Below are 11,495 nucleotides of genomic sequence, written 5' to 3' on the forward strand. Positions count from 1 at the left end.
TCTTTCAAAGCCCATTTTATCCGTCGTTTTTTTAACTAAAAGTTCTTTTCCTGTCAGACTATAGTTCTCATTTTTGCATGTACCTTCTTTAACTTCTTGGATGATTTTAGACAGTTCCTTATCAGCAAGCTGAAGTTGTGCAATTTCTTCTGAGTCAATGTTTACCAGTTTCATGAGAGTTTCATCTTCCGAATTTAGCTCCGGTAAATTATCTTCTTCTTCAAAAACATCTCTGGATGCTTTATTTTCTTCCTTCATCGGTTCCAAGATCTTCTCTTCGGCTATTTCTCTTTTCTTTTGAGTTCTAGTAGAGACAGCATTAACCTGGTGAGGACAACTATCAGAGTCCTTTCCTTGTTTATTCAACAGTGCAAAAGTTCCATTGCCTAATAAATACCTTCCTTTGTCGAGTTCATTTCTAATAATGGCAGCCTTAGTTATTACTTGCCCAAGATCGCAATTTAGTTCGATCTCAGCCAATGGTAAACAGGTTGGATTCAAATCTAATGGCTGTTGCACCCACACATTTTCACCTGTCAACATTTCCGGCGTGATGTATTTGCGACAAACTATATCAATACTAGCACCTAAATCCCTTAATATAGGAATTTTATGACCATTTACGTAACCCATACTAGTATAAGGTAATAGAAATTTATCCTCTGGTTTTGCACTAATTCTGTTAAGATTAGTAGGAGATTCAGTACTATTCTTAAGTTTTGGACATTGGGGTCTTAAATGTTGATAGGACCCACACTGATAGCATTGTGACGTTTTTCGTTTTTCATATTTATCATCTGGACGTGGACTTCTAGGTCTATGAAACCAGCTTTGCGAATTAAATCCTGATGACAATTTTTTTCAGTTTTATTTTTATTATCTGAACTCAATTTACCTTGAGTTAGTGCATTGTATCTTTCTTTCTGCCGATCCACTACAGGCCTCTTTTGAAAGTTTCCGCAAACGTTTTCATAGGCATCAAGTTTTTCAGCTAATTTTTTTGATGAAATCATCTCTACCCATTCATCAAGAAAATGATCTCGAATTTCAGGAGGAACTCGACGTTTAAGTTGGTCAAGCACCATTAAATCTAGCAACTGATCAAAAGTCTTAACTCCTGGACCAGTCACCCATTCCTTGCAATAATTTTCTATTTCATAATTGAAATCCACCCATGTGGATTCGGTACTTTTTTGATGTTTCATAAATTTCTGCCTAAACTTTTCCGGGCTTAATTTAAACCGTCTTAACAATACATTTTTCACGTGTTCATAGTCTTTAGCTTTATCGGAGGGTTCTCTAGCTATTAACTGTGTTACTTCGTAAGGAAGTAGTCCTAGTAAATGAGATACAAATTCTTCTTTATCAATTTTAGCCCATTCTGCTTGCCTTTCAAACAATAGCAAATATAGACTGATATCTCCTTTCTTGTCATCGAATTTCTGCATAAGGTGACGCAGCTCCGTTTTCGGCCGGATCTGTCCGGTATTTTGAGACTTTGTCTCTGCTTCAAGTCTTAATCTCTCTAATTCATACTGTTCGTTTCTTCTCCGCTCTTCTGCTACTTCCTGTCTCCTACGTTCTTCTCTTTCCTCCCTCTCTTTCCGTTCTTCTCTTTCCTCCTTCTCTTTCCGTTCTTCTCTTTCCTTTCTTCTCTTTCCCTTTCCTCCCTCTCTTTCCGTTCTTCTATTATTGTGTCTAAAACTCCTTTGACGAAGACTTCATCATAATCTCTACTTTCAACAATTTTCTGTTTTAAATCATCTATTTTCAAATCTGCAGTCACATGAACTCCCAGTTCAGCTGCGAGATTTTGCAAATCTTCCTTACGAGCTCTTCCTAAGTAAGACATTGTTTCTATGTTTAAAATTAACGAACACTGTGTCCCTATATTTCCTCAAAATAGCTCAAAAATGAAATATTTAAATTATATGAAGTTCATTCTCTCTACCACATTAATTGTGATTAAAATAAGAATAATAACATAGAGCAATATATATATCTACCGTATGGACAACTAAAATGAATATTAAATATAATATCAAATACGGTAATAAAATAAGACAATTTATTATTAACAGGAAGTAATAATCTGGTATCACTAATATTGCGTTCAGTTATGAACTAATAAAATAAAGCAATTCTATATGAACAGGAAGTAATAATCTGGTATCACTAATATTATGTTCATTGATGAACTAATAAAATAAAGCAATTCTTTATGAACAGAAAGTAATAATCTGGTATCACTAATATTATGTTCAGTGATGAACTAATAAAATAAAAATACGCACCATTATTCGATCTCGGTCGGTGCCTCCAAAATAATTAAGACTGTGATGCTTCTTTGGCGAAATGAAGCAACTCCAATGATGGAACACAGCAATAACTTTTATTTAACACTCAAAAAAATGGCGACATACAAACAAAAAGAGAAAACATATTCTTTCATTTAAAAATAAATTACATTCTTCGTGCGAGAGTCGCACGAGGCACTCGAGTCTGGTTTCAAATATAGCCATTCACAAATACCTTAATGTTCATCTATTTAAATTATTTAATCTACAAGATTTTAATATTATTTAAAGCTTTTACAAAGGGAGTTGCGTAATTTTCGCAAATATTTTACGGCTGGGTATCGAACTGCAAGTTCACGGACAACCCCTGCTCTGCTACTTAAATGGGGAGGGAAGGCAGTCTTTGGCAGACATTCGACTGCTTGCTCCTGAGCGTGAAGGTGCTCGTCCCCTCGCTCTGCGTTTTCGCTGTTCTGCAGTATTAACCTCTCGTTTTTCTGAGTTTGACTATTTTGACTGGGAAACTGCTGTGCTTTCTCGATTGTGCATTCAGGTCAGCATGCAAACCACAATGTTTAGTATGCTGTAAAACGACCTGCTTTTACCCTGTGCTTTTTAAGCATAGACTTTCTGCATCTCACTACTTCATCAACCGGCATCATGGAACGTTTCCTGGACTTCATTGCAGCTGAGATTACTCAGCTGGAACTCCGTCAAGAAGACAAAGGTTTCCTTACCCCTGAAGAAACAAGAGACCTGAATTTGTTCAAAAAATTCCGAGCTCTTGCTGACCAGGAATTTGTGAACTCCAGAACACAGGACGACCGTGCTAAGACCAAAACTGATGACAACCCTGGCTTCCCGCCTCTCCCAAAGATCAACGCTCGACGTGCTGAGAGTCCCGCCAGATCGGATGAGGACTTTACAAAATACAAGGCTTTAGATGTTAGCTCTGACTCCGATGGAGAACCCAAAGGAGACAGAACCAGACGCACCAGAAAACCTGGGAAAAAAAGCTGTTGCACCCCTGGCTGCTGCGACTGCTCCTGAAATTCCAAAGACTCACCCTGTTGCTGATCTCACTCCGAAACAGTGGACATGGACACAGACCCCGCCCCAGTGCAGACACCTCCAACCAATCAGAACGCTCCGATCAACAGTGCGAGAAAACTGCCGCCGATTATAATCAAAGACAGCAGATTCACATGGAATGACTTAAAAACGCTGTTTAATAATAAGAATTTTTCTCTGCACGATTTCTATGGAGAAAACATGAAGGACGGAATCAAGATTAAAGTGAAATTGCCCACCATTTATCGGGAAATGGTAAAAGTGTTAGAAGAAGAAGGCATCAGGTATCACTGCTATGCGTTTCCCGAATCTAAACATATAAAAGCTGTGATACGTAACCTCCCGTCTTACATGGACCCTGAGGAAATTATGATGGATCGAAAAGAACATGGACTCGACGTCGTGCGGATCAACCAACTCACTATCAGGCGTAACGGAGAAGTTATTAAGCTTCCCCTGTTTCTCGTTACTCTCACCCGCAAGGAGAAAAACAAGGAGATACACCAGTTAAAATTTGTGCTGGGAATGAAGATTAGTGTTGAGAGATACCGTGGCCGTAAGGGACCCTTGCAGTGTTATCGCTGTCAAGGGTTCCATCACGCCCAATCGCACTGCAATCACGAACCACGTTGTGTTCGTTGCGGTGAACCTCATGAATCATTTAACTGTGACAAGGATAAGGCAACTCCGCCTTAATGTGCCAACTGTCATGAGATAGGTCATACAGCTAACTACAGATTATGTGTGCGTTTTCCAAAACCAAAAACCACTCCGGGTGTGAAAACGTTCTCTGATCGGGTAGTGCATAATAAAACTTATGCACAAGCTTTAAACACCGGCCTCGCTCCTGAATTTCTAACTGAAGCAAAACAAGTTGCAGCTGAGCTACGTATGCTTGTCTCTGCTCTAAAAGAAATTGGATTTACTCTGATGGCAAAATCAAACGTATCTCAAGATCATACTCCTGCAGCTCCTGTTAATGGCTAATTACATGAAAAAGTGTACTCCCGTACAAATAAAGATATGGAATGCCTGCGGGCTACCCACCAAAATTACTGAACTGCACCATTTTTTAAGTGAGCATGATATTGACATTGCAATCATATCAGAGACTCATGCAAAAACATGACAACGCCTGAGAATTGCAAATTATAATTCATACCGCTGTGATAGACTTTCACACAAAGGGGGTGGTTTGGCAATATATGTGAAACGTAATTATGCATCTTGTCTTATATCTGATTCAAATTTTAATTGTGAGCAAACTACTGTGTGTGTCACTCTTCCTGTGTTTAATAACATCAATTTTTGTACTGTGTATAACCCTTCAACGAATAGACTATGTGATAATTTTCTAAATAGCATTCTACCGGATGACATACCTACCCTTGCTGCCGGGGACTTTAATGCTAAGCATATAGACTGGAACTGTCGTCGAACAAACCTAAATGGTAAAATTCTCCATGAATATATTTTACAGCATCCGGTGGCGCTACATGCCCCACCAGAATACACGCGGCTTCATAATAGAATTGAATTTTCTGATATAGTAGACACTGCAGTCACTACAACGACTATCCCCGTTGCAATGGAAGTATTTCATGAATTGTCCTCTGACCACCTCCCCGTAATCGCAACATTAGGAGTGACAAAAACTTCTGAGTTCTCTACTAAGCGAATTACGAATTGGAATCTCTTCAGCAATATCATGAAAAATTCGCCTCCTCGACTGCAAAATCTCAATACCAAACAAGGCATAAACACCGTAATTAATGCCTTAAGTGAAAGCATTCAAGGTGCAATTAAGGAAGCCAGTACTGAAATTACTAATCGTGATAAGGTTTTCAGACTGCTCCTTAATATACGACAGCTTATGAGAGAGCGAAATAGACTCAGGAAATGTTATCATTTAACGTTGGACCCGGCACTTAAACGTGAAATAAATCGTAAAAATAAGCAAATTCAGAAGGCCATTAAAACCTTCAAAGAAGAACTATGGGATGATAAAATGTTAAATCTGGATTCTAGAGAAGGTACATTCTGGTCTTTAATCAAAAATTTTAAAACTTCCTTCACAAGTAATCGACCCCTCTATGACAGAGGTAATATTGCCATCTCCAATCAGGAAAAGGCAGAAATCTTCGCAGCACACCTCCAAGAACAGTTTTCGCCAAATGATTGGCCAAATGACTCTGATTTCGAATTAAAGACCCTCCTACGAGTGAGGGATTGGCTCAACGCCCCTTCAGTCAGACTTCCGATTAAATATGCCACTCCTACTGAAACGACTAATATTATCAAACACCTGAGACAAAAGAAATCTCCAGGAATTGATGAAATCAGCAATACAGCAATTAAAAATTTGCCGCCTAACATCATCTGCAGCCTGACAAGTATTTTTAATGCTTGTCTTGCTCTTTCTTATTTTCCAACACCTTGGAAAATTGCTAAAATTATTTTACTACCTAAACCGGCTAAAGATCACACCCGACCAGACGGATATCGTCCTATTAGTCTACTGCCGGGCTTAGGCAAAATTTTTGAGAGAATTATCCTGAATAGACTGAAACCATATTTTCAGCATCTTCCGCCGGAACAATTTGGGTTCCGTGCTCACCTCTCAACAACGAAGCAACTTGTCCGAATAACCGAATTCGCTGGTGCAGCTCTGCACCGCAAACTTAATGTTGCTATACTCATGCTAGACGTGGCGAAAGCATTCGACCGCGTCTGGCATGAGGGCTTAATTGCTAAATTAATTGACCTTCAACTGGACAGAGAACTCATTCTGCTAATCCATTCTTTTATCAGGGATCGGACATTCAGAGTCTCGGTAAAAAATGAATTATCCAGCACTAAAATAATGACTAGCGGTGTTCCACAGGGTTCTGTGACTGGCCCTATACTCTATCTATTCTACGTTTCAGACTTTCCGAGATTGCATTTAAATCATAATTCTATGTTAGCCTGTTATGCATACGACACTGCCCTGGCAGTGAAGTCTGCTAACATCAATCATGCTATTCGGAAACTCCAAGACACTATTCCCTCCATAGAACAATGGTGTGGATATTGGAAGATACGAATTAACGCTCAAAAATCGCAGCTCCTACTCATAAGGAAAAGGAAGAAAAATGTTCCGATCAGGCAAAGTGTTTATCTTTTTAACGAGGCTGTGCCTATCGTGAAACAAGCCAAATATCTGGGCATCACCATCAACGACAAGCTCACATGGCAGCATCACATCCAACAAATCAGGGATAAAGCGATTAAAGTCATCAAATGTTTATATCCTATGATAGGGAAATATTCAAAACTTTCGTTGGACAAGAAACGACTTATTTATCTAGCCACAATCCGACCCATCATCACGTACGCTTCGCCAGCATGGACTACCGCTACGAAGGGTGAAATCCAAAAATTACAAGTTGTGCAAAACTAATTTTTAAGAATTATCACAAATGCACACCCGTATGTGAAGAACAAACGTCTCCATGAAGATTTAAAAATGGATACAATAGTGGAATATTTAACACGGCATTTTATGACGCCGCTAAGGAGTGCCAACATATGGACATTTTTAACCTATTTCTTTATGAAATTTTACACGAGGACAGGCACCTCCGTCCATATGCCGCTTTTCTACTCAGTGAAAACCAGGGTTATCCAACATAATTTGTGTTTTTAAGTATGTAGTACTCTGAAAAACTTATTTGACTTGTAAATAATGATGTTTAGAAATCTTAGCCGGATGATGTGACACACACAGCGACGCCCACAAGATATTACTTATATTTTTCCTGTATATACTATTTTACTTTTTGGAATCGTATTTTATTTTCTGCATTTATGACTGCAACACACACCTTTTATGAACTGATTTAGTACTATTTTATGTATAACTATTGCAAAACTTCAGATTTACAGCGCTACGATGCCTGGATACCTCATCGCCAACCAGATGTCTTATTGCTCATTACGTGACATTGGTCACACCCCCTGCATCTGCTATCCTGTCTCCACGAGAACTACGTTCGGCATTTCCTTACCTGCAGCGCTCCTAGAAGCACCAAAGTTCGATAGCCGGAACATAACCTGCGATTTTGCAGGTTAATCGCGGCAAATAAAGCAAGTTGGAGTTGGAGTTCTTTGGCAGAGCCGACGCTACGGAATTAGGCAGGGGGAAACATGAAGAAGAAAAAATGAATAAAAAACTTAATAACTCTGATGCTATTGACGCTACTGTCAAGTATAGTACATCAAACTAAAGGAAATTCAAAGACCTACCTTTGCAGATGAGAATGAAGCCGATATTCTTGAAAGTACCAGAGTTATTGAAGAATCAATCCAGGAAAATGTCGCAAAAGTAGAGCTTGTTTCAAAGTTTGTAGAAGAGGGGAGCACGACCAACTGGAGAATACTTGATTCCTGACGGACAACCCCTGCTCCGCTACTTAAAAGGGGAGGGGAGGAAGAGCCGACACTACGGAATTAGGCAGGGGGAAACATGAAGTTTAAGAAGAAAGAATGAATGAAAAAGGTACTATTCCGTTTTGAGGACTAAAAAAAAAAAAAAAGTATGCCCAAAAGCGCCAAATCTAGCGTACGCGCTGATTTCAGATTGCGTAAGTTTAGATAGTTCTATATGTTTTACGCCATTGAAATACTAGTTTAATTTTTAAATCCTTTTTTGATATCCTATGGATATAACAATTTGGGGAATTGCCCATGACGAAGAGTCTGCAATAGAATTTTGGGGAAAGTGCAGAATCATCCACTGCTTGACGCGTTTTTAAGAATTGCACATACTCGGTATCCATGTAAAATCGACCTATTTTCACTTCCAAAAAAATCCCAAAATTGCACAAAAATATCACTGCGCACACCCTTGACTTTATCTATGTACACATCGACCTTTTTTCACTTAAAAAGTAAAAGAAAATTGACAAAAATCCAATTGTTTTTACCCTTGTAAAAAGCGGCAAACAAATAAGTGGACGATTCTGCACTTTACAGATAATTTTTTCAAAGAAAAGGCATCATTCATTATAGAAAATTATGTTTGAACAACCAACGAGATGAAATTATGCTTTAGCGATAACTCGGTAGCGAAATAGCGATGCAGGCATCCATTCAGTTATGTTTAGCAACTTTTATATAAATTATAATAATGATCTGAAATAGTTATTTACTCTTATGCTTGCATTCAGTCATGTTTAGCCTTTTTATATAAATTATAATAATAAAAATGTATTATATGAAATTAACCTTTCATTCTATATTAAAACATCAATCTTAGATAGTTATTTACTATTATACTTCCTTTCTTGCATTAGGTTTGCCGCAATTATTTTTGGCAGCACTGGCATCAACAATAGTTTAGCGATTTTTTACTGCCCTCAAAACCGAATAGTACCATGAAAAGCTTAATAACTCTGAGGCTATTGACGCTACTGTCAAGTATAGTACATCAAACTAAAGGAAATTCAAAGGCCTACTTTTGCAGATGGGAATTTATTCTTGAAAGTACCGGAGTTATTGAAGAATCAATCCAGGAAAATGTCGCAAAAGTAGTTTTTACAAAAAACAGTAATAGTACAATATCACAAAACACACTTACATAAAACTTGCATTGGAAGAGGCCGAAAAACACCTGCTATCTGATGGTATTTTGAATGAAGGCGGATACCTGCTGGAATTTGCGAAATGCTTTAAATCTTTGGAACCCCAAAATCTTTAAAAAATTGTCATTTCGGGATTTTTGCATTTTTAAATTCTCTACACTTTTATCTTTCTAAAAATACCATTTTTTAATCTCTATGAAAATTAGAACTGTAAAAAAATCTAGTTTTAATTTGTCATCTACTGCTTTGATCAATGAGGATTTTAACATAAAAACGCGTTTTTCTCCAAACGTGATTTTTTTATACTCGATGTACCTTTTCTAAGGAACTACTGCTCACAGGTATCTAAACTTTGTATGACTTATTTATTAGGTTCCCTCATATTTACTGAAATAAGCTTTTTGTAATAAACTTACAAGTGAGAAAAGTGCTAAATTTTACTATGTCTAAAGAAATATTCTGTAATTTACTCTAAAATTCAAAATGCTTCAAAAGCTCATTTCAGTATAATCAGATAGGTATACTTTAATTACAGAAAAAATTTCAAGCTTGTATCTACAGCAGATTTTGAGAAAAGGTACATCGAAAATGGCCAATTTAACATTGTCGGTATAGGGGTTTCTGATACCCCTTAACAAAAATGACGATGATCACAGCACTTCATTAAAATTCATCCTTTAGTATTTGGATAAAGTTGGAATCACACACACAGTGCAAATCAAATTAAAAGTCCAATATCTCCGGCTATAAATAAGATATTGAACCAATGATTGCACGAAATTATAGCACTTGACAAACACTTTCGGATGATACTACAAGTATTACTGTGGAATCAAAATTTCCATAGAATACTTGTGATGTTTCAGGAGTTCATCTTTCGCACGTCCACACAAACAGCCAACGAAAGTCCGTATCGATATCTTATGATAGCGTTTTGAATCCCTATATACATCCTACAATTTCGTGGATTAAAATCCTATGTGGGGATTTCTAGAAACAAAGTAGCTGATGAGGCGCGAAAATAAATTGGTCTAAATCCCAGATGAAATATTAACTTTATGCTTACGGGAACAAGTATGAGAGGAAGAGTGGAAAACTAGTGATAAAGGGGTAAGATTCTTCCAACTTTATACCTCACGTCAATACAGACAGAACCAGTACGAACCATCTAATCAATTGATTTATGACAGGACACTACCTCTTCCCCATTTATTTTTACAAACGAAACATAGCTTATTCTGAGCAATGTATATGCGAGGAAAAGACTGATTCTAACCACTACATCATCGGATGACCATTAACGGAAAATTAATACTTAAAACGCTCAGAAACTATATATCAGTGCCTGAAAATAGCATAAAAAACCAAAACTCTAAGAAGAAATATAGAAATCTTAATTACATTATTCGCTAGCAGAAGAAAGGAATTTCGCAGTACGAGCTAAGCAAATAATGAACGCACTTGAATTTCCAAATGCTTAAATTAGAATTGACAAAACGACCTATTTGACAAAAAGACTGAAGAACAAAATCGACAAAAGTACGAACTGACAAAAAGAAGAACTATATCATATAATAACTATTTGCATCCCCCACCGAAAAGAAAAGATTAAAAAACATTTTCCGAAAAATTACTTCCATATAAAATGTTCTCTTTATATATTTAGTAAATGCTCTCAGCATGTATTCGTTGCATGTAATTGTACAAAATGCTCTCTGCATATATGTGTAGAATCATATTATTATATATGAATATAATTGCATTGTTATCTATTTGACATTATGTATTATAATTTAATGAAACTTAAGGCTCAGGTTTCGAAAACCAAAGCTCTCGAGTCGAAACCCACCAAAGGTAAGTTACATAACATTTAGTTTTGTTTAAATTTCCTTCCTGTTAATTTGTTTCCTACATGTTCCATGTACTGGAGAATTATTATTTATTTATTTTTTTCGCGTTTTTTCTAGGAAATTCCAAATCTAGAATGTTCTAACTCGTTTATCAGGTGTATATAAGTGGTTACTCTTTGAGTTCGAATAAAAAAGTCGAGGTCAGACTTGAGTACTTGTCTCTTCATTCATACGATCACATCATCTACGCGATAATAAGTATGAACGGCACCATCTGTCACAATTACGTTGTAACTATATGTAAAATTGTAAATATGTCAAAATTCTTCAAAACATAATACTTAAATAAAGATAGATAGTATAATTGGACATATCGCCAATGGTTAACTGATGGGTGTTGTTGAATTTAATTTTATGTGGCATAAAGGCGAAGAACATGATCTTTACACACACACACACACACCCCCCCCCCCAAAAAAAAAAAAAAAAAAAACTTAAAGGTTTCAGATTTTAAATTATGTCTAAAGGGGCGTCTTTTTAACATTTTGTGTGTTACCTTTATTTATCAAATACGACGTGCTTTGCACTTAAATCATAAAATTCAGTTCAAGAACAGTATCGCAAAATAATTTTAAATTGAGCATATCTTTAGA

This window comes from Stegodyphus dumicola, chromosome 12 (assembly GCF_044657685.1).
Source record: "Stegodyphus dumicola isolate Sdum_Otavi_A_Nest chromosome 12, ASM4465768v1".
Lineage (NCBI taxonomy): Eukaryota > Metazoa > Arthropoda > Arachnida > Araneae > Eresidae > Stegodyphus > Stegodyphus dumicola.